Source organism: Myotis yumanensis, unplaced genomic scaffold (assembly GCF_028538775.1).
Source record: "Myotis yumanensis isolate MYYU_CA2020_CCGP unplaced genomic scaffold, mMyoYum1.0.hap1 SCAF_17, whole genome shotgun sequence".
Classification (NCBI taxonomy): domain Eukaryota; kingdom Metazoa; phylum Chordata; class Mammalia; order Chiroptera; family Vespertilionidae; genus Myotis; species Myotis yumanensis.
In genome coordinates this window covers 23,261,179-23,281,623 of record NW_027223768.1, presented here as the reverse complement: position 1 = coordinate 23,281,623, position 20,445 = coordinate 23,261,179, and the positions used below count along the sequence as shown (strand labels likewise).

Below are 20,445 nucleotides of genomic sequence, written 5' to 3'. Positions count from 1 at the left end.
GTCACAGGGACCTGGGCAGCTTTATGTTCCAGCAACAGAGTTCCAACAATTCCAGGATGCCAGCAAGCCTGCCCCGCCCTCCTGGGGAGAGTGTGCAGGGGCCGGGAACAGCGGCTGCAGCCACACCAAGCACCCAGTTCCCAAGCACCTTCCTCCGCTGGCCTGACCAGGTGCTTTGCTCTGTTCACCCTAGGCAGCCAGCCTCCCCGGGATGACTAATGTTCGCTTTGACATTTCTGAGATGCTTCTGCCTTTGGTTTCAGTCATAATGAACTAGAGGCGGGCAGAGAACAGGGGAAGAGAGGGGGCTTGGAGGAGGTGGCCATGGTAGGGAGAGGTGGTGGGCAAAAGCCAGAGGAAGCTGTAGGCAGAATGCAGTCCTGGGACCAGGAGACCCTCACAGGTCAGGGGGTGAGCTGAGGAAGGGGCCCCAGCTTCCCTGGCCCATCCCAGAACAGCTGATCAGCACTATCTCTTTAGGGGTTGGTTTGCTCAGTATGGAGGCATCACCCCAGCCTGGTAGTGAAGGGAGGGGGAAGGGGAAAACAAGGAGTACGCAGGGAGGAACAGTGCTGAGTCCTGACTCAATTTCCCCTAAAGGGCTTCACATTCTCAGAAGCAGAGCAGCTTCAATTCCTCTTGGGTGTCCCTCGTCCTTCCCTGTCCAGAGCCAGGGACTAGGAGGCACCAGATCCAGTTTCCTACCCCGCCCCCCCTCACTCCCTTGGACCTTTATGTATCCCCCCAATAGTTATGGCACCACTGCTATGTGCTGGGATGGTGCTGAGCTCTATGACACAGCAATGAACAACAGGCACATGGTTCCAATCCTCCAGAAATGTTCTGCCTGGGGGACAGATATTAAATATACACACAAACTAGGCGAGTGCAGGACACTTCAAGAATGCAAGAATTTGGAAGGGCCCAAATGAAATGGACTGTGGGAGGGGGTAGTTGTCTAGGAAGATCTCGCTGAAGAATAGCATTTAAATGGAGACTTGAACAAGGAGTATGCATTAACCAGGTAACTGGACAGTTAGAGGATGAAAGAATTAAAGAGAGAGGGAACAGCACATACAAAGGCCCTGTGATAAGAGGAGCTAAGCACATTCTACGGGAGTCAGTGTGGCTAGAAGGTGGTGGAGGTTGGTGGGTGAAGGGGATAGCCATAGGAGTAGAAGCTGGAGAGAGCAGGGGATGGGAACATGCAGGGCACATAGGCCATGGCCAACACGTTGGACTTCAAGCTGAGAAGTGGCATGACCATGTTGATTTTTCAGGATTGTGTGAGCGACCATGTGGAGCATGGATCTGTGAAGGGGACAGAAAGGAAGTGGAGAGATCAGTTAGGAGGCTGTTGGGGTCATCTACATAGGAGACGATGATGACTTGGTCAACGTGGCAGCCATGGAGCACAGAGAAGAATACAGGACTAAGGAGTAGTCAAGCAGTTAGAGTGAAAGGGTTGGACTGCCTAAGGTCATGGAGAGGTGCAAGCACCAACAGTGACCCTGGACTTCTAAGTGGATGAAGGTGCCACTCACCAAGAGAGAAAAAGCTGGAGAAGCAGATTGGGTGGTAGAGATGAAGACTTTAGTCTGAACACATTAAATCTGAGATGCCTCTGGGACAGCCAAGGGGAGGCATTAAGAAAGCTTTCAGATTATAATAGAGTTCCAGATCTTAAAAGAGAGATCTGAGCTAGAAGTATAACTTGGGGATACTTTGGGATAAATTGCTTGAGTAATGGCCATGGAATGGCCATGAGAATGTACCTGGCAGTATTCTAACTACAAGCTGCTTAACTGACCAAGAACCCCAGCTGCTGGGCCCTGAGACCCATCACTGCATTTGCACAGAAGGAGCAGGGCAGGGACACTAAGGCAGGTCCCCTCCTAGGAAGCAAAGACCGCCCTTCCCCCCACCACCACCCACCCTCCCACCCCACCCCCACCCCCGCCAATAGCTGAGTTTGGCTAGAGGGTTTCCCAAAGGCCTTGCTGAGCAGCCTTAGATTGCACAGCAGGTCAGGACCCTTGCTTCCAACCATCCATCACTCAGGGTCACACTTGCATGGTGCTCAGAGAGTTCTGCCAGCCTTTCTCATCGCCCTCCTCCTCACCTTTCATAGGAGCTTCGCCTAATTAAATCTTTGCACATTTAATCTGATCTTTATGTCTGCTTCTTGGAGGACCTTCCCACGTTGAGTCTCACCTTGACCCTGTGACTTGCTTTAGGAATGGAACACTAGCAAATGTGACACAAGCGAAGGATTAAAAAAGGCTTGTGCAACCCTTCTGCAATCACTGAGGCTAGCCTGGGCTAGCCTTTCTGAGCATGAGAGATCAAGAGGAGAGAGATGCCAGCTATGCCAGCTGTCCACCTGCCTCAGCTGATGACCCACACCTATAAGTGAGGCCAGCCTAGACCATCCAGGTCCAGCCACACCAGCCCAAGACAGAGGAACCACCCAACCAACCCAGAGATCTATGAGAAATACTAAATGTTTGGGGTTTTATACTACTGGTTTTGGGGACGACTTATTATGCAGAAAAAGTTAACTGATGGAGGAGTTTGGGGCATAAAGATGGCATTCAAAGCCATGGAGCCATGGGAATGAGTTGGTCGTATCATGGATTCATGGGCCCTGCCTTTAGTCTTTCAACACAACACCTTACCTAGAGCACTTGCCATTAACCCCAGCCCTTCTGAAAATGTATTGAGAACTTACTATGTAACAGACAACATAGAAAGTGTATGTAGTCATAACTAAAACACGCTCTGTATCCTAAAGGGGAAAAATAAGGGAATCAGAGAAAACCTTTCTTCAACTTTCTATAATTAAAAAGTATTGGATACAAAGTTGGCAGGAATATAGAATCTGCCTGGATTCTTCCACTCCAGGCTTCATGGGATATCTCTCCCTCTCTCTCTCTCTCTCTCTCTCTCTCTCTCTCTCTCTCCTACCAAAGCCTTCAGTCTCTGAGAGATCTTGCTGTCACTTCAAAATCAACAAATGATAAGTACGATGTTAAAGTCACAGGTGATGAATAAATGCCCCAATCTAAGAGACGATGGTACTGCAACAAAGGAAAGGTAATCAGGATTTGCTGAAGGTTCCAAATGGCTTCTCTACTTGTTTATTCAATAAACTTACAGATCACCTGCTAAGTACAAAGCACTGAGGAAACATCGATCAGAGACACCATCCCTGCTGCCCAAGATTTCACTCTCTAGGCAAGCAGCTGACAGTGACACCAATACAGAGCAAGACACAAGGGAATAGGAGGGTAGGGGTTTGTCAAGGGCGGGGGGGGAAAAAGGACACTTATGTAATACCCTTTGTAATACTTTAAGCGAAAAATAAAAAAATAATAATAATAAAATAAAAAATAAAAAATAAAAATAAAAAAAATTAAATTAAATTAAAAAAAAAAAAAAGACACAAGGGAATACAAAGCAAGAGGATCTAGTGCAGCTTAAAGGGAATCAAGGAAGTCTTTGTGGAAGAGGTGACTGAGTTTGGGAAGATAAGCAACTGTGAGCCAGGCCCTTGAGGGGAAGGGCTAAGACAGGTCAAGCTGAACTAGCATGGATAAAGGTATCAAGACACAAGAGGGAAAGGCATGTCTAGGTAACTGTAGTAGTTCAGTGGGACGGAGCATGGGGATAAGTTGAGTGGAAATTTCCAGAAATTAAACTGGAGAGACAGGCAAGGGGTAAATCATGAAAGGCTTTGTACATCATGTCATGTGTACTTTATTCTGAAAGAAAGAAATGGTGGAGTGGTGTCAAGAAGAATAGCATCCTCACATGTGCACTTCAGAAAGAGGCTGTGGCCACAGCATAGAATATGACTCTGAGGAAGACAAGACATGTGCAGCAGACCGAGATGATGAGTGCAGTGATAGTAAGGGTAAGAAGGGACAGAATTCTGTGGCATTAAGGAGGAACTATCAGCAGAACATTCTCACTAACAGGATGTAGATGAGAGGACCAGGCAAGAGGGAGGAAGAGGAGTCACAGGTGACTCTCAGGTTCCTGGGTTGGACAACTGGATGGACGGTGATGCCACCTGCTGAACAAGACTCTATGAGAAGAGGACAAAATTGGGTAAGTGATGATGGGTTCAGTGTGGAATAAGGCAAGCAGGAGGTACTAGGAAGTGTTGGAATAGAAATGTCCAGTCGTCAGTTGGAGAGAAATTCTGAAACTCAAAAAAGAATCCTGGGTTGGAAAACAAACGTGGAAGTCATCAGCAGATGGATGATGGCCAAAGCAAAGGGAAGGGAAGAAATCCCTTGGGAGAGTGTGTAGCATAAGAAGTGAAAAGGGCCAGGGCTGGGACCAGGAAGCACCTACATTTAAGGATCAGTGGCTTAGTTCCCATCTGGAGGAGGAGCCCAGCCAGAGCTAACCAGAGGAAAGATGGCCAAGATGCCATGAGATACCGCTCCATCTGGGCTGCTCCCACAGTCTACTCAAAAGTCTATTGTAAATGACCAAGAAAGCAATTAGCACTAAGGTGCTCATGGTTGGTAACAGATGCGTCCAGAAATACCTGAATTTTCCTTGGGGTCTAAACCTCACAGTAGGGCTTTAAAGCCAAGACTTGAGTCAAATCCTGGCTCCACCACCTATTGTGGTCTTGAATTCTAGAAGCCTTTGTTTGTTTGTATAAAACAAGAATAACAATGTGTACTTCTTAATCCCATCACCTTTTTCACCCATTCCCCCTTCCCTATCTGGCAACCGTCAAAATGTTCTCTGTATATGTGAGTCTGTTTCTGATCTGCCTGTTTATTTTGTTTTTTAGATTCCACATTTAAGTGAAATCGTATGGCATTTGTCTTTCTCTGTCTGACTTTTTTCACTCAGCACAGTACCCTCTAGGTCTATCCAAGTTTTTGCAGATGGCAAGATTTCATTCTTTTTATAGCCGAGTCATATCCCATTGTATATATATACACCATAAGGAATATAGTAGGTAATATTGTAATAACTATGTATGGTGTCATATGGGTACTAGATTTATCAGGGTGATCACTTCAAATAAATTATATAAATGTCTAATCATTATGTTGTACACCTAAAACTAATATAATATTGGTGTCAAATGTAATTGAAAAATAAAAATAATATTTAAAAAAAACAGGAGTAACAATTCCTATATCTCAAAGAGGTGTTAGAGATACCAAGTTTCTGGCACATGTTTTCATCTATGCCTCTCTCGATGGTTCTAAACCATGGAGAGTTTGGCCAGCCCATTTCTGATTCAGGATATCTAAGATGATGATCCTGCTGCTGGTCCAGGAACCACCCTTTGGGACAGGATGTTCCCCTAAAGGACCCCACCATGTGAGTGAATACCTATTCCATGTACCTCCAACTAGTCTTGTGACCCTAGAGAAGGGCTGTGGGGTCAGAGCTCTAGGCGCTAAGTGCAGGAAGCAGGACAAAGCAATGGGAAGGTGAAGGACAGGGACAGGCACATAGTCTTCTCCCTCAGCTGTCACCCAAGACATCTCAAGGGCTACACGTTGAGTGATTCACACCTGCAAGTTTGAAAAGCCATGACTCACTGGAATCAGTAGGTGGGCTGCATTGACTCAACCCTCAGAGAGGGTGGCAGGGAGGGGAGCAGGTCTGCAAAGTCACAGCCAACAGCCAGCAGAATGGACTGAGGTCTCCTGGGCACCTGATGAGCCAGGCCCAGGCCTGGAGAGAAGCGGGAGAGGGCAGCAAAGCTGGAGGAAGGCAGGGACCCAGAGGGTGCAGAAACATGGGAAATGAAACCTTCTCCCCAGTTGTGGAGGACAAGAGGGAGCCTGTGGCATCGCCTACCAATTTCAGATAAGTTAGCCTCTTCTCTGGGTTAAGAAGACCTTGAAAAGCCCGAAAAGCAATTTGGAGCTTCCTTGGGAAGTCTACTCCCTCAGAATTGTCCACCCCTCTCCATCCCTCTGCTCTGGTGATGCCCAAGGAACCTTTTCTACTCTCCCCAAGACATCATGGATACAAATCATCAGGAAAGCCCATTAGTGGCAAGAGTGGAAGGAACAAAGGTGAGTCACAGACATCATCCTATTTTCTTTCTTCCTTACATTTTTTTTTACAGTTTACATTCAGTATTATTTTGTATGGTTTCAAGTGTACAGTATAGTGGTTAGACAATCATATGCTTTACAAAGTACATGATACTGCCAGTTCCCACCTGGCACCATACGTAGTTATCACAGAATAACTGACTAGACTCCTTATTCTGTACTTCACATCCCGTAACTATTTTGTAACTACAAATCTGTACTTCTTAAACCCTTACCCTCTTCCACGCAGTCCTCCACCCCACCCCAACCCTCTGGCAAGCATCAGTCTGTTCCCTGTACCTATGAGTCTGTTTCTGTTTTGCTTGTTCTTTAGATTCCACATGTAAGTGAAATCATATGGAATTTCTCTCTGACTGCCTTATTTCACTTAGCATAATACCCTCTAGGTCCATCCATGCTGTTGCAGATGGTAAGATTTTATCCTTTTTATGGCTGAGTAATATTTCATTTTATGTACCACAGCTTTTTATCTGTTCATCTATTGATAGACATTTGGGTTTATTTTATTTCTTAAAAATCCTTCTAAACTCCCAATTATATATACATAATTTTTAACCAGCATTTACTACCATGCTAGGTACTGAGATTGCAACTATTAATTAATCAAAATGCTTACCCCTCGAGAAATTTTGCCTAATGAGATATAATATGTGGGGCACTTATTTTATAGTCCACAAAACACTTTCATGTACCATTGCACTTATTCCTCACAATGGCCACGGAGAGTGGGTTATGTGGATCCTATCTCATTTCTGCCATTCCGATCGGCTGAGATATTACCTCCTCAGAAGCCTTGCCTGACATTCCCAGTCAGTGCCACGTCACCCTAGATTAATATTCTGAGTGAAATTTATCACTGTCTGATTTTTTTCTACAAATTTACTTGTATATTTATTGTCTCTCTCTTCCTGCAATTCAATATAAAAGTAGGAAACTTGTCTGCTTTATTCACTGCAGTATTCCAAGGAGCCAAATCGTGCCTGGCTCAGAACGGGCACGTAGGATACATCTGCAGAAGGAAGGAGGGTGGGGGGACGGTGGGAGAGGAGGAGCAGGACACAGGGAGAGGCTGCGATTCTTCCAAGTGGCAGAGCTGAGGCTCACAGCTCGGGCTTTGCCCCCAGCCCAGTTCTTTCCCCTGCACCCAACCTGGGGGCCACTCTGGGCCAGCACCAGGTTCTGAGGTTGGCTGGCTAGTTCCCAGGACTCTCAACTCATTAACCCTGAGCCTGAGATCCAACAAAAAGAGGAGCAGGTATGTGTACATCGGTCATTACAAATCCCTTCCCTTAAAGAAGGCATGAAAATCTGCTTGTATGTAGGATCATCACACTCAAGACATCAACCAAGGACCAAATAAGTCAAGAGAGATTACATATACTTTTTTTAAGAGGAAGAAATATAAAGTATTCTTTTTAAATTAAGAACAAAGAATAAAATTCCTATTCAGTAAATGAAACAAAAAATTGGGGAGGGGGGGGTTTGTGAGATAAAATCATAGAATGGCATTGCTCTATGAGAGGGCTTCAAGCGACCAGTGGACCAAGGCACCTTCTCTGAAAGCTGGGTCCTGGGCCCGCGGATCGATAATGCAGCGGAGGCCAGGGAGTTACCTGACTTGCCCGAGGTCTGTGGCCAGTAAAGACTAGAGCAAGACCAGGCCCCTCATGCCACTGGTAAAAGAAATGAAGACTTCTTCAAAGCACTGTACTTAGAAACAGAAACCATTTATTTGAGAGTGAAAACCATGTCATTTTCATCTGAAAACCATGTCATTTTCATCTTTATTTCCCCATTCCTCCTAGCAAAAAGCTGTGTACACATCTGTTCATGAGAAAGTGGGGATGCCCCAAAAAATACACATGAGAGGCATAAACCAGACTCATCTGCAGTACAGAAAACATAGAGAGCTACTTTGACCTCAAGTTGCATTTTTGCAACTACAATGGCATTTCCATCGTTAAAAGGCGTGCCCATCGGTGTGGCCCTAGATGTTGCTACCCAGGTTAGAAATCCCCAGGTTAGAAACCCAGGTTATAAAAAGCCGCAGGGTGCTGCCCTGCCCCAGGCCGCAGTGTCTGGCCTGTAACCAAGACAGATCACACCTTCCTGCTGGTGCTCCCAGCTCTGTGCCCTCCCCAACACCCAGTCAGGGGCTCCTGCTGCTGCCGCCACTAACCCTATTCAGCTTCTGGAGTCTTCTCTCTTAACCCCAATCCCAGACTTGCACTTACAGGGGGAAATATTTTTCCCAACTGTGTATTTTATAAAATGTACTTTTATAAAGGCTCGGTGATTCCAGAATACCACCATATTCCGTCCTTGAATCTCATTTATTGCAAGTGGCCCAAGTCCACGCACGTGCAGCAGACACCAGCAGCCTTCAGAATCCTCGTGTCAGAGATGAGGGTTACGCCCCTAACACAAGTTTTACAGGTCACCGTGAAAGGGTGCCACACATCTTTGTTTCTGCCAGTCAAGATTTACCCACAGTCAAGTCTGTACTATCACAAATGGGTTTTGTAATGGGACTTTTCGTTCCAAACAGCTTTATAGTTTGTCACATGTATACTTTGTCCAATGGCCTAGGTGCATGCTCCCCAACACACTGTAAGTACCACCAGGACACACGTTCTCCCACTGTTCTACCGCCCGCCCCTTCCCTTCCACGAGCGCTGCAGCTGGGCCTATTATAGATGTTGGTTAGTAGAGTGCTGTTTTCCTGCCCTTCCAATTCTCTATCACTTATTAGGGATGCAAGGTGACACGGGGCAGACAGGAGAAAAGGCTCTCCCCTGGCCGGATAAACAGACCCACTTCTCCAGACCAGAACTGGACTGAGGCCTGCCCACAGGAGACCTGGAGCAGTCACTGCTCCTCCCCAGGATGGGTCTTGCAGGCCCCCTCCATCTATGCCTATCCATCAGCCCCATCTGCTCCCCTACCCACCACTGAGAGAGGGGAGCAGCTCTGCCTAGGATTTGCAGATCACAGACTGCGAAGCCCCCACCACCACCACCACCACCACCAAACCGTGGCTTCTTAGATAGTTGGAACTGGGCAATACCTGCAGAGCATCTACCCAACCTTAATTTCCAGGCAAGATGAGACCCAGAGAGGTCAGGGGCTTATCCAAGGGTCACATGGCTACTTCATGGGGCTGAGTCAGGGCTAGAAGTCAAGTCTCCCAGGACAATGCTCTTTTCTCTACCCCACCCGCCGTCGTTCATACCTTCTTTCCCCCAATGTTGTTCTTGGCCTGGCTGATGATGGGGCTACAGGGTAAGTAGGAATGATGAATAGATGGAAACAATGTCTAGAATTACCCATTTAAGGCTCTCTTTTTGCCTTCATGACAGAGAGAGGCTTTGGGGAATCTAACCACGGTACTGTCAGCTGGGTGTGGTCAGGTCCCCTTGATCATCTATAGAATTACTTCTGGGCAAACCAAGGGGTGGGGAGGCTCTCTCCAAATCTAGACCCTGGTCGGCCTTTGAGAAAACTGGAGTCACTCAGCTGTGACCCTTACAGAGACAGGCTTCAATGACTAAGGCACAAACCAGGTGGTGACAGAGGCTCTGCCTTTCCTGAGACAATCCCACCACCCAGGCAACTGAGCACAGTGGAGTGGAGAGACCCCTCCAATGATGGTGCAGACAGCAGGGCAGGGAGGAGGGGCACAAACTTCAGACACCAAGAAAGGACAACACTGACAGAAAGGACAGGGGCAGCATGAAGCAAGGTCCAGGCAGGATGGCCGAGTGGACTGCCAAACCCCCCCTCCCCCCGACTCTGGAATCATCCATCATCCCAGCACCCCAAACAGGTGGGACTACATCTGTGAGCCAAACACTGACCACATCAGCCTCAACACAAAGAGGCCCTGTTGCAGGGAGGGTCGGCCAGCCTTGGGTTTGAATTCCAGCTCTGCCCCTACTGTCTGGGTGCACTTGAGCACGTTATTTAATGTTTCTGAGCTGCAGTTTCCTTACCTATAAAATGAAGATAGCTACTTAATAGGGTTGGATAGGATTAATTATGGTAAAGTCTAGAAACGGGTTGGCATGCTGGCTGAAAAACAATAAGTACTCAATAAGCGGTAGCTAAACTTTCTGAAGCTCTGCAGGGACTTGGCTGTCTGGCAGAGCCATGGGCTCCCAGGGGGATGGAGCTGTGACTGACACAACCTCTCAAAATCCTCATCACTCCCTCTCACAAGCCAGGAAGTAAAAGCTGGGCATTTCCCTGCCACCGGATGCTTCTTCAACAAGATACTCCCCACCCCCAGCCTCGGGAGAGCCCAGGAGATCTGACAACAGTGATCCAATAGCTCAGCCGTGTGACTTGAGGGTCACTGTACATCATGCAGTGAAGTACACCAACATAATACTCACAATTCCTGGCAGACACACGGTCTCCTGGGAGCCCCAGACTCATAAATACCACAAAGAAGCAGACAGAGAGAGAGAAAGAGCTCCATGTAAATCACTCTCTATTTGTAATCCCTGTAGTCAGAGCATGAAGTTCCATCCTGGGGATGGGATTTTTGTCAAAGGAAAGAGGTTTGCATTCAGAGCTGGGTTCTCAGAGGGAACTGAAATAAAGTCCATCAAAGATCTGAGTCAGGAAGAACCATGCCAGGAAGGAAGATACAAGATACAGATGATGTGGAAGCACCAGACGCTGCCTCTCCAGCGATCCCTCTCGCTAACCACGCAGTCGCTCTTAGGTTAATCATCTGTCCCTATCCAACAGTCTCTATTGTCCACGTGTAATTATTACTAATGTCTCTGTCCACTCTCAGAAGCGTCCTGGCTTGGACAATAAATTACATGATTACCCAAACTCCAAAGTGGTAAGAACATCTTAGCTGGCCAGAGACGGAGTATGTGAGAGACAGTAGGATGGACTCAAACAGGAAAAGGTCATCTTCTAGGCTCTAGGGGCGGCTGCACAATCTACAAGACCCACATACTTGCAGAAGAGAAAGTCTTATATTTTCCATTCGTAATTTCTCTGGAAACTGTCAATGGGAAGTTTCCCCACAGTGTCCATCCTAGCTCCCGGGCCCAGGAAAGACAGCCCCTTTCCTCTGGCTCTGATGTCAGCCAAGACAGTGATGCTCTTATTTAAGCACGGAGACATCCTTTAGTTCCACGGAAACACTTCGCTGTACTAAGCCCAACCGACTCCTGTCCTCTAATGGCGATGTCTCTATGTCATGGCGCTGCTCTAGGCCCCCACCGTAGGTAAGAATCAGTGTTCCAACACCATGGCCTCCAAAGGGAAGAGCAGGTGAATCATTAAAAGCCCCAGATGTCGGTCATCCACCCACCCACCCACTCGGCCTGAACCACCTGTTCTGAGCAGCCAGAGTCACAGCCCAAGGAGAGGGAGGACATCCTGGCTTGAGTAAGTGGCTAAACTGCCCCTCACTCCCCAGAGCAAGGAGGAAGACTCCATCTCAGGGGGATGCGGATGGAGCCTCCCATCATCCTCTCCTGGGCAGGAGCACAAGGCAAAGACGGGCAGAGGGCTTGGGGCTAGAAAAGCACACAACCACTCTCGCGCAGGGGGGCCGGACTGCGGTGGAAAGCAAGTCACTAGGGAGTCTGGCTTCCCCACATCCCCCTTCCTCCGCCTGAATTACCAGCCTTCTCCCAAGATGGGGTTCACTCGCTGCTCGACCATCCGCGGCTGCAGGGACACCCAGTGTACCAATCCCGGGATGCCTCCAAGGGCGCACGCAGCTTCCTTCACACAAACTTCGCTGGAAGCGAGCCTTACCCTGGAGTGGTCTCCCCACAAAACTTCCCGGTGCCCCGGACTGGACTGGGGCGAAAGGCCCCAGGCTCGCGGAGACCTGCGGTGGCACCTGCTCCGAGCCTGGCTGCGCTCCAGGCGGCACGAGCCTCCCTCACTGCGGGCTGAGCAAACGCACGACCACCACGGACGAGATGCCAGCCCTGGGCGCCGGGCAAGGGGCGCACCGCTCACGCCCAAAAACGCCACCGGCGCGGAGCTTTCCCACGCCCGGGGAATTGCCACCGAAGTTGCAAAGGAAGGGGTAGCGCGTGGGGAAGAAGAAGCGGCTTGGAGAAGGTTCGGGCCAACTAGGATTCTCCGCGATCCATGCCTCCCCAACAGGTAGCTGCCGGGGAACGAGCGGCCCGAGCGGCCCGGGGAGGGCAGCGCAGCCCCCAGGCAGCCGGTGCCGGGCGCAGACCACCGTTTCCTCAGCAGCAAAACCCCAAGCCCGGGCTTACCTTGAATTAATGCAGAGTCCCGCGCTCGGCTGAATGAGGAGTGTGCTAGTATTCCCGAGACATCCTTGAATTATTTTAAAAGAGCAAACACGTGGGGGGAGGGGCCCGGGGAGAGAGGACGGGCGAGACTGAATTGGAGAAGGAGCGATCAAAAGAAAGCAGGGGGCGGGAAGGCAGGAGGAGGTAAGGGAGTGACACAGAAAATAAAGAGAAGGGAGACCTTTTTTTAAAGAAACCTGTCTCCTGCCCACAGAGTGGAAAGGAAATTTCTGACAATTCCAAAGAGAACTGGCACCACATGGCCCCCCGAGGGGCACACGGCGGGGAGGGGGGGCGGGCAGTTACGGAATGAGCTGTATCCAAACCGAGGAAGGAAGAGGGAAGAGCTGTCCAGGCGCTGGCAGCACCCGCGAGTGGGCGCGGGCGGGCGCGGGCGGGCGGGCCCGGGGCGGCACGCGGCGTGAGCGTGCACACCGGCTGGGGCGGGGCGGGGCGGGGCGGGGCGCACGGGCCGCCGGGCGGGGGCTGCGGGTGGAATTGCGGGCGGGCGGGGCTCTGTGTAGTAAACAGCCTGGGGCTAGAAATTTAAGTCAGGGCTTCAGTGCAAAAGTTCTGCGGCCTCAAACTTGCACAGGCCATTTCCACCCGAAAACACCGTCCGTGTTTGCGGGCAGGAGTGGGTGCCCAAGTCCTGCTCGTGGACCTCACCCGCTGCGGGGTCCTGGCGCCTGCCTGGCAGGCAGGAGGACCAGTGGCGGGGAGAGCATGATTACACCTAAATAGAAACAGGTGTGGGGTGGGAGCTTCCAGCGTCCAGTTGGGAAAGGGAGCTTTAAGCATCCAGTTAAGAGAGGGGGAAGAGCCAGACACCGCCCAAAGATAGGGAGCCCAGCCACAGAGGGGGGTACCTTTGCTGCCTCTCTAGAGGGACAGAGAGGCTCTCTGAGAGTCACCAGGGGCCCTCTGAGGACACTAAGGGATACCCTGTTCCCAGGCAGGGGAGGGGGGCGGGGACAGTTAAAGAACACAAAAATAATAAAATAGCCCTAAAAAAGCAGTCAGACTGGCATCTCCAAGGCTTTCTAGATCTGAATCCCTTAGAGTGTCCTCTCTCCCAGCATTCCTCTGATTCTTTGCACATCTTTCCCTCAAGGATAGCAGGAATGCCTCCCTGAGCCCTTGCAGGTGAAAACCCCACAGCTCATCTCTTCAGTCCAGCTTTGCCAGGTGGCCATACACAGCTGCCCACTCTCCAGCAAAAGCTCAGAATCAGAGCACAGAAGGGAGGGAGGGAGGGAGGGAGGAAAGGAGGGAGAGGGAAGGAGAAGGGGAAGGGGAAGGGGAAGGGGAAGGAGAAGGAGAAGAATTGAAAGGGGCAAGAAGAGAAACAAAGGAAGAAGCAGGGGAGGGGGAGGAAAAAGAGAAAAGGGGTGCCAGGGTGGGGACTTCTCTCCCTGGCAGTTATTTTTTTTAATTTTTTTTATTGATTTCAGGGAGGAAGGGAGAGGGAGAGATAGAAACATCAATGATGAGAAAGAATCATTGATCGGCTGCCTCCTGCATGCCCCCTGTAGGGGATCAAACCCGCAACCCGGCATGTGCCCTTGACCGGAATCGAACCCAGGACCCTTCAGTCCGCAGGCCAAGGCTCTATCCACTGAGCCAAACCAGCTAGGGCATCCCTGGCAGTTCTTGTTCCATGGGACCTTGGCACAGATGGGGCAAGTCCTCTGAAGGCTTACTTTGAGGTTTTCCAGAATTGAGTGAGGACAGTCAGACTTTCTTATTCAGCAGCGAGCTCCCTGTGGCTGAAAGCAGGGATTCTAGTCAAGCTTGTACCCTGTGCACCCACTGCCCCCGCCGGGCACGTGTCAGAGAACATGTGCTGAAGGGAACTAAGCAGCCACAGGACCCAGGGCTCCTCTCCCCTTCCCCTTCGTCTGGGATGAAGGGAGGGAAGCCAAGACCAAGGGCTGTGCAGCCTCCTTGGCTGGTTCCCATTCACCCCCAGAGAGTCTGGTTAGGAGGGTCAGTCTTGTGAGGACCCAGCACTTCCACCTCCGACCCAGGTAAGTGCTGAAAATGATCACCCTGAAATGAGGTGAATGTAGGTCTCTCTGAATTAGACTTTTGGAAAGCCAGGCCTTTAGCCCTGACATTAAAAACTGCTCCATCTGGGCATTAGAGAAAAAGAATCAGGGCCATACATCAGTTGTTCAGAGGCGGACAGATTTTTGGAAGCCTTGCAGACCTGGTTTTCCTTATTAAGATTTTTTTTTTTTTTTCCAGTTCAAGCATCAGAAATCGATGGGACTCCCTTGTGGCAATCTTGGGCCCTGCCCAAAGGAAGGTCAATCCTAGGGAATCCCGGGAACCAGAACCCCTCCTCTCAAGGAAAAAGAACCACAAAGGAGGGGGAGGGAGAGATTTTCCCACTTTAGGAAATCACCTGCAGAATCTACAGGGAAGGGGGATGACTCCGTTAACCCCAGGATGGACTCTTCATGTCCCCACCCACCCCAACATATGGACACACAGACACGGTGCCGTCACCAGCCACTGGGCCCCTTTTCCATCAGCCCGCAAGCAGGAGCATTCACACTACAATGTTTGGGTTTCTTTTTGCAATGAAAAAGTTTAAGGAGCTGGGGTACCAGAAGGCTGGTGGTTTTCCTGGCTTGGAATCTCCTGAAGAGAAGAGCATCCATACTCTCCCCCCTCCATCACCAAAACAAACAACAATTGTGCCCACAAACAGGACTTCTAGGCCCATTCATACTCCTGAGAGAGGGCCATGCCCGCCAACCGATGGTTCCAGGACAGATGGCCTTGACCTACCCAGGAAGGCGTCAACCACCCCAGATGTCCAAGTACGATGAGCTCTCAGACCCACCTGCCACTTTATTGTTTGCCTCTCTGGTTACAAGTAACAACTAATTAGAACAAATGGTGTCCTTTCAGACATAACAAAAATACTGGTTTTGGTTCTTGTCCCACTTGGATGAGTTGTGGCTGCTGCCCAGTGCCTTTTGCTCCAGGCAGAGGAGGTGGGAGGTAGGCTGGGATACAGGGCTTTGGTTCAGCACGCCTGGCCTGGCTCCCTCCACCTCTTCACCCCAGCAGATGACTGCTCTCCCCACTCCTCGGCCTCTTCTATACACAGCATGGGGGAAAGGCTCAGGGCTCGAGACACGCTCTCCTCTCTTGAGCCGGACCAACAAGGGAGCACCCTGAACAGCCCCGGTGCAGACCTGTGCCCCATGCCGCGCCCCCTCACGGGGCTTCATTCTGGGGCCCTGGCTTCAAAGAAAAGCCCCTGGTTTAATAATTCAGCCGATTTGAATGCCATTTAGTAGCCATGGAAACCGGTTTCCTGACTTCTAGTTGTTACGTAGGATGTGGTTGGAAGGGGAAAGAGAGGGAGAGAAAGAGGAAGGTGAAGGAGAAAGGAAAAGAAAGAGACCCAGCTGAGATTTCATCTCAACTTTCCTGCTTTCGTTCGTTCGTTCCGCAGGGTGTGACAGTCCTGACGGTGTGATGCCAGCACATCTCAGCTACACGCCTCTCCCTACCTCTCATCCTCCTCTGGCTTCCCTCTTCCCCATCTCATCCCTCTCTGTAGCTTCCTCTCTCAGACCTACTGGACGGCAGGAGAGCTGACTCAGCATTCCAACTAAATACCTTTCTGGCTGGCAGGTGCCTTTTTGCCTCAGTTTCCTTATCTGTATCAGGGGAGGCTTGTGGATGTTCACCATGGTTCTTCCAGCTCTAACAATCCATGATTGTGTGGGCCTGTCTCTGTGTCTGTCCAGCCTTTCATCTCTGTCCAGCTGTCTCTGTCTCTACCTCTCTCTGCCTCTTTGTTAGTTTCCTATGTTTCTCCATATGTACACATTTCTCTCTCTCTTTCTCTCTCTCTCTCTCATTTTTTCTCTTTCATGAATATCATCTGCCATAAGATTTTACCTGTAAAGCAGCTATTTTTTAAATAAACATCCCATTCCTCCTCGCCAGAAAGTGTGCTGTCACCTCCCTTCACCTGGCTAATCCCCTCTCCTTCAGGTTACAGACCAGACATCAGTTGCTCTAAGAAGCCTTCCTGCCACCGTATCTGCTCCCAGTGCCCTGACGGCCCCTACTGTGCCCGCCTCACTGTGTTGTGGCTACCTCACCTGGTGAGTGAGTTCACTAAGAGCAAAAACCGTGCCTTCTCCGTTGCTGTGTCCCCAGTGGCTGTCATGTGGGAGGCACTTAGCAGGTAGTGGTTAAATGAAAGGGTAAATCGCCTTGAACCACAGATTTCTGAACCACTGCTTGTTAAAGACTCAGGACACTCCCAGGAACGCACACAGCATGAGGGAGCCGGACAAAAGCCCACCAGAGCCTCAGCCGCCCCTGGACCACCCTGGACGGGGAGAGAGCGCCTCCCAAACTGTCTTGATAACGCAGTGTGCCAAGATCAAGGGACCCCTTCAGACATGTTGGCGGGACACTCCAGAATGGAAATAACTCCTGGGGGATTGAGAATGGGCTCCACCAGGAATGGGGACAGTGGATCGTGCCAAGTGGTGGCTCCCATCAGCCCATCACTGGGGTTGCCCTGGGACCATGTGGGCAAACTCAAAAGGCAGCAATGGGCGTTCCCGCCAAGGTGTCAGCTTCCAGCAGGTGCCTCACACCAAGTAACTTGCAGCCGTTTCGGCCGACTGTCTTCTGGGAGCAGGGCCATCAGGAAAGCAGATGGAGGCCAGAAGCACAGGGGCTGTCAGCCCAGGGCCAGGGAACACGTGGGCAGTGAGTCTGGCCCCTGCTGGGAGCCACCAATGTGGATTCTGTCATCCAGGAAGCAGCTGCTTTAAACAAAGAAAATAGTGTTTTGATCGCCATCTTTTGATGGGCCAACAAGACCTATCCATTTTAGAAACCTTGGCTGTAAATGTGAATGAAAGGCAAGAATTTGGAAGACAAGGGTTTCTTCCCAATGCTCCCTAATGCATTCTCTTCCATTCATGTTACATAAAGGGGCCGGGGCAGCTGATGAACACACAGCCGCTGTGTGCACTGAGCTCCCATGAGGTCGGGACAGCCTCCAGCACAGGTCAGACTTTGCAGGGTGCACAGTCCACGTTCATGACTCAGGAACCCAGGTATGTCTCCCTGCAGCCCCGGCCTGCACATAGCACCTCCCCGCCCCCCCCCCCCCCCAAATAATCCCTAATCCAGATGGAGCTGCCTTACCCTCGAAGATCTGCCAAGTGACACAATCTTCCTGATGTCACGCACAGACCGAATGTCACATTTCATCAGCAGACTCCCATGAGCTGTCCCCACCACCCTCTCCCCAAGGGCCACATTCTCATAACCCTCGAGCCATAGGCAGGCTGACCAAGCTTCAGAAGAAGGGAAAGATTTAAAGCAGAAAGCTAGAGGGGAGAGAGGGAGAGGGAGAAAGGGAGAGAGAGATGAGAGAGAGAGAGAGAGAGAGAGAGAGGAAAAGACCAGCATATACCTTGAAAAAAAGACACTGCTCTGAAAAATGACACCCAAACTTGAATTTGCATTCACACTATATTGTTCGAGAAGCTCAAGATGTTCCATGCTGAGTTTCCCCATCCCAGGGGAATAGTACCTCCCAGCTGGTGAGGAAAAAAAAAAAAACATACACAACAGGTCCTTTTGTATAATAGAAACCTGAAATGGAAAACAAGTCAGCTAAAAACCTTCCTGGATGCCCAAACCGTGCCACCACATCACCCTCTCCTACAGGAAAAGACTCGTCCTCTCCCACATGCTCTAAGCAGTTCCGAGTGCAGCACCCAAACATTAGGACAAACCCACGCTCTTTCACCACTCCTAGAGCAGAACCAGAAAGCCCGCGGCAGCGAACGCCCATGCCAATTTCACTTCATACACACACACACACACACACACACACACACACACACACACAGGCTGTCAGGGCATTACACGCCACATACACAATAAGTGAGACATGGCACACACACACATACACACTGTCTTCCTGGGACATGTGTGCACGTGTGTGTGTGTGTGTGTGTGTGTGTGTGTTTTGCTTGGAGACTGGTGATACTTTGGATTATGAGGTTTCCATGGTTACCTTCTGTGGAGGGATCTGGGGTAATTGAACTCTTGGGGTCCACCATTCAACAGCTGCAGCTCGCTCACTCCTGCACGCTCACGGGCTCACGGGCTTGCTCTGTCTGCATTTTACCCCCATCAGTGTTTAGTTACAGTTTCAAGTCAAGTACACGGTAATGGAGTTGAACCTGCCTAGGGCTCTGGCTTTACCTTGGAGAAGGGTATTGAAAACTCTGATTCCAACATTCCAGTGGCTTTGGAAGAGGCTCAGACTAATGAGGGTCTAACAGCAGCCAAGATCATGCAGACCCACCCTTTCTCCTCTATGCAAGAAAGACCATCATCCCAGAAGGAGTGAAGAAGATTATATCACTAATTCATAGGAAGCTTTAAGACAGCGGTTCTCAACCTGTGGGTCGCGACCCTTTGGGGGTCGAGCGACCCTTTTACAGGGGTCGCCTAAGACCATCGGAAAACACACATTATAATTACATACTGTTTTTGTGATTAATCACTATGCTTTAATTATGTTCAATTTGTAACAATGAAAATACATCCTGCATATCAGATATTTACATTACGATTCATAACAGTAGCAAAATTACAGTTATGAAGGAGCAACAAACAAAATTTTATGGTTGGGGGTCACCACAACATGAGGAACTGTATTAAAGGGTCATGGCATTAGGAAGGTTGAGAACCACTGCTCTAGGAGAATAAAAATCAAAAGACCCAGGTTGGCATAAACCACAGGAATGGGAACTGGGTTTCAACAACAGCATCCCCCCAGCCCCCCGCTTCCCAGGAGGCCTCTCTAATTGGTTATCTTACATCAATTTGGAGCAAAGTAATTTCTCGGGATCGTGTTAGCCTCGGACACGGTCCCCTCTGTACATATGAGAAACTGTCCAGCTTGGCTTGTCCAATAAATATTTCAGTCCCCTTCACTGCTAATGTCTCATTTCCTCCAGTGAGTCCAACAAGACAGACAGACCTCGGAGCCTATTGGAAAGCAATGGCCAGCCTCTTCTTCAGACTTCGATGACCGAAAGGAGTAAAGAAAGGAAATAATTTCACTTCACCAGTGAGCAGAATGGCCGGGCTCAGGTTGCTGGTGGGAAGAGGGACACTTGATGTACTGGGTGGTTAATGGGAGCCTAGAGTCCCGTCTCAGTTCAGCCCTAAGCCAGCCTGGAGGCCTCAAGCAGGGCTCTTAGCTTCCCTCCACCTCAGCATCTTATGTGTCTATGGCTCTTGGTTTCTGGGAGCCCCAATGTTGTCCACGTACCAGAATAGCAGAAGCCCTCTGGCCTGGTAACTTGACCTGTGGTATAGGACAAGGACCCAAGGATGGTAAGTTAAGAGAGAAATCAGAATTGTTTTCCAAATGTCCATACTCTTGTATGTTCTTTCACATCCTCCATCTCTATTCTACATGTCCTCCTCCAACCCAGAATGAGCAATATCTAGGAATCAGTAGGAGGAAAGGGGAAAATCAGATGTAAATTAATAGAGTATGCTTTCAATTTTGATCCAACTACTTACAAAGCAGAACTCGAAGGGAAACACACCCATGGAGAAAAGAACAATGTAGGTAATTAGCCAATTGAAAAAAGAAGAGCTGGAAGGCAAACAGCAGGGGTGTGACTATCCCCCACACAGAGGAGCAGAACAAGAGGCAATTTAATCATTATGAGCCACAATGAGACCCACATTCTCCATGGGTGGTGTGTGCCCTTCCAAAATTCACAAACTGAAGTCCTAACCCCCAGCGCCTCAGAATTTGACTGTATTTGGAGACAGGGCCTCTGAGGAGGTAATTAAGATTAAAGGAGCCATTGGGGTGAGCCCTGATCCAACCAGACAAGTGTCCCAATAAAAGGAGGCTAGGACGCAGCCACACAGAGCAGAGACCATGTGCAGACGGAGGAAGAAGATGGCCATCCATCAGCCACGGAGAGAGGCCTCAGGAG

At 49.7% G+C, this 20,445-nt stretch overlaps 1 protein-coding gene across 1 annotated transcript in view; it reads right to left on the bottom strand.

Annotated features, from left to right (window-relative positions):
* The window catches only part of CACNA1E (calcium voltage-gated channel subunit alpha1 E), a 383,585-nt gene extending 371,000 nt beyond the window's left edge, over positions 1-12,585 (bottom strand). The window contains exon 1 of the mRNA XM_070397384.1: positions 12,374-12,585. The gene's annotated coding sequence lies outside the window, so the exon portion shown is untranslated. The remainder of the gene's footprint in view (positions 1-12,373) is intronic.
* Positions 12,586-20,445: the final 7,860 nt, after the last annotated feature.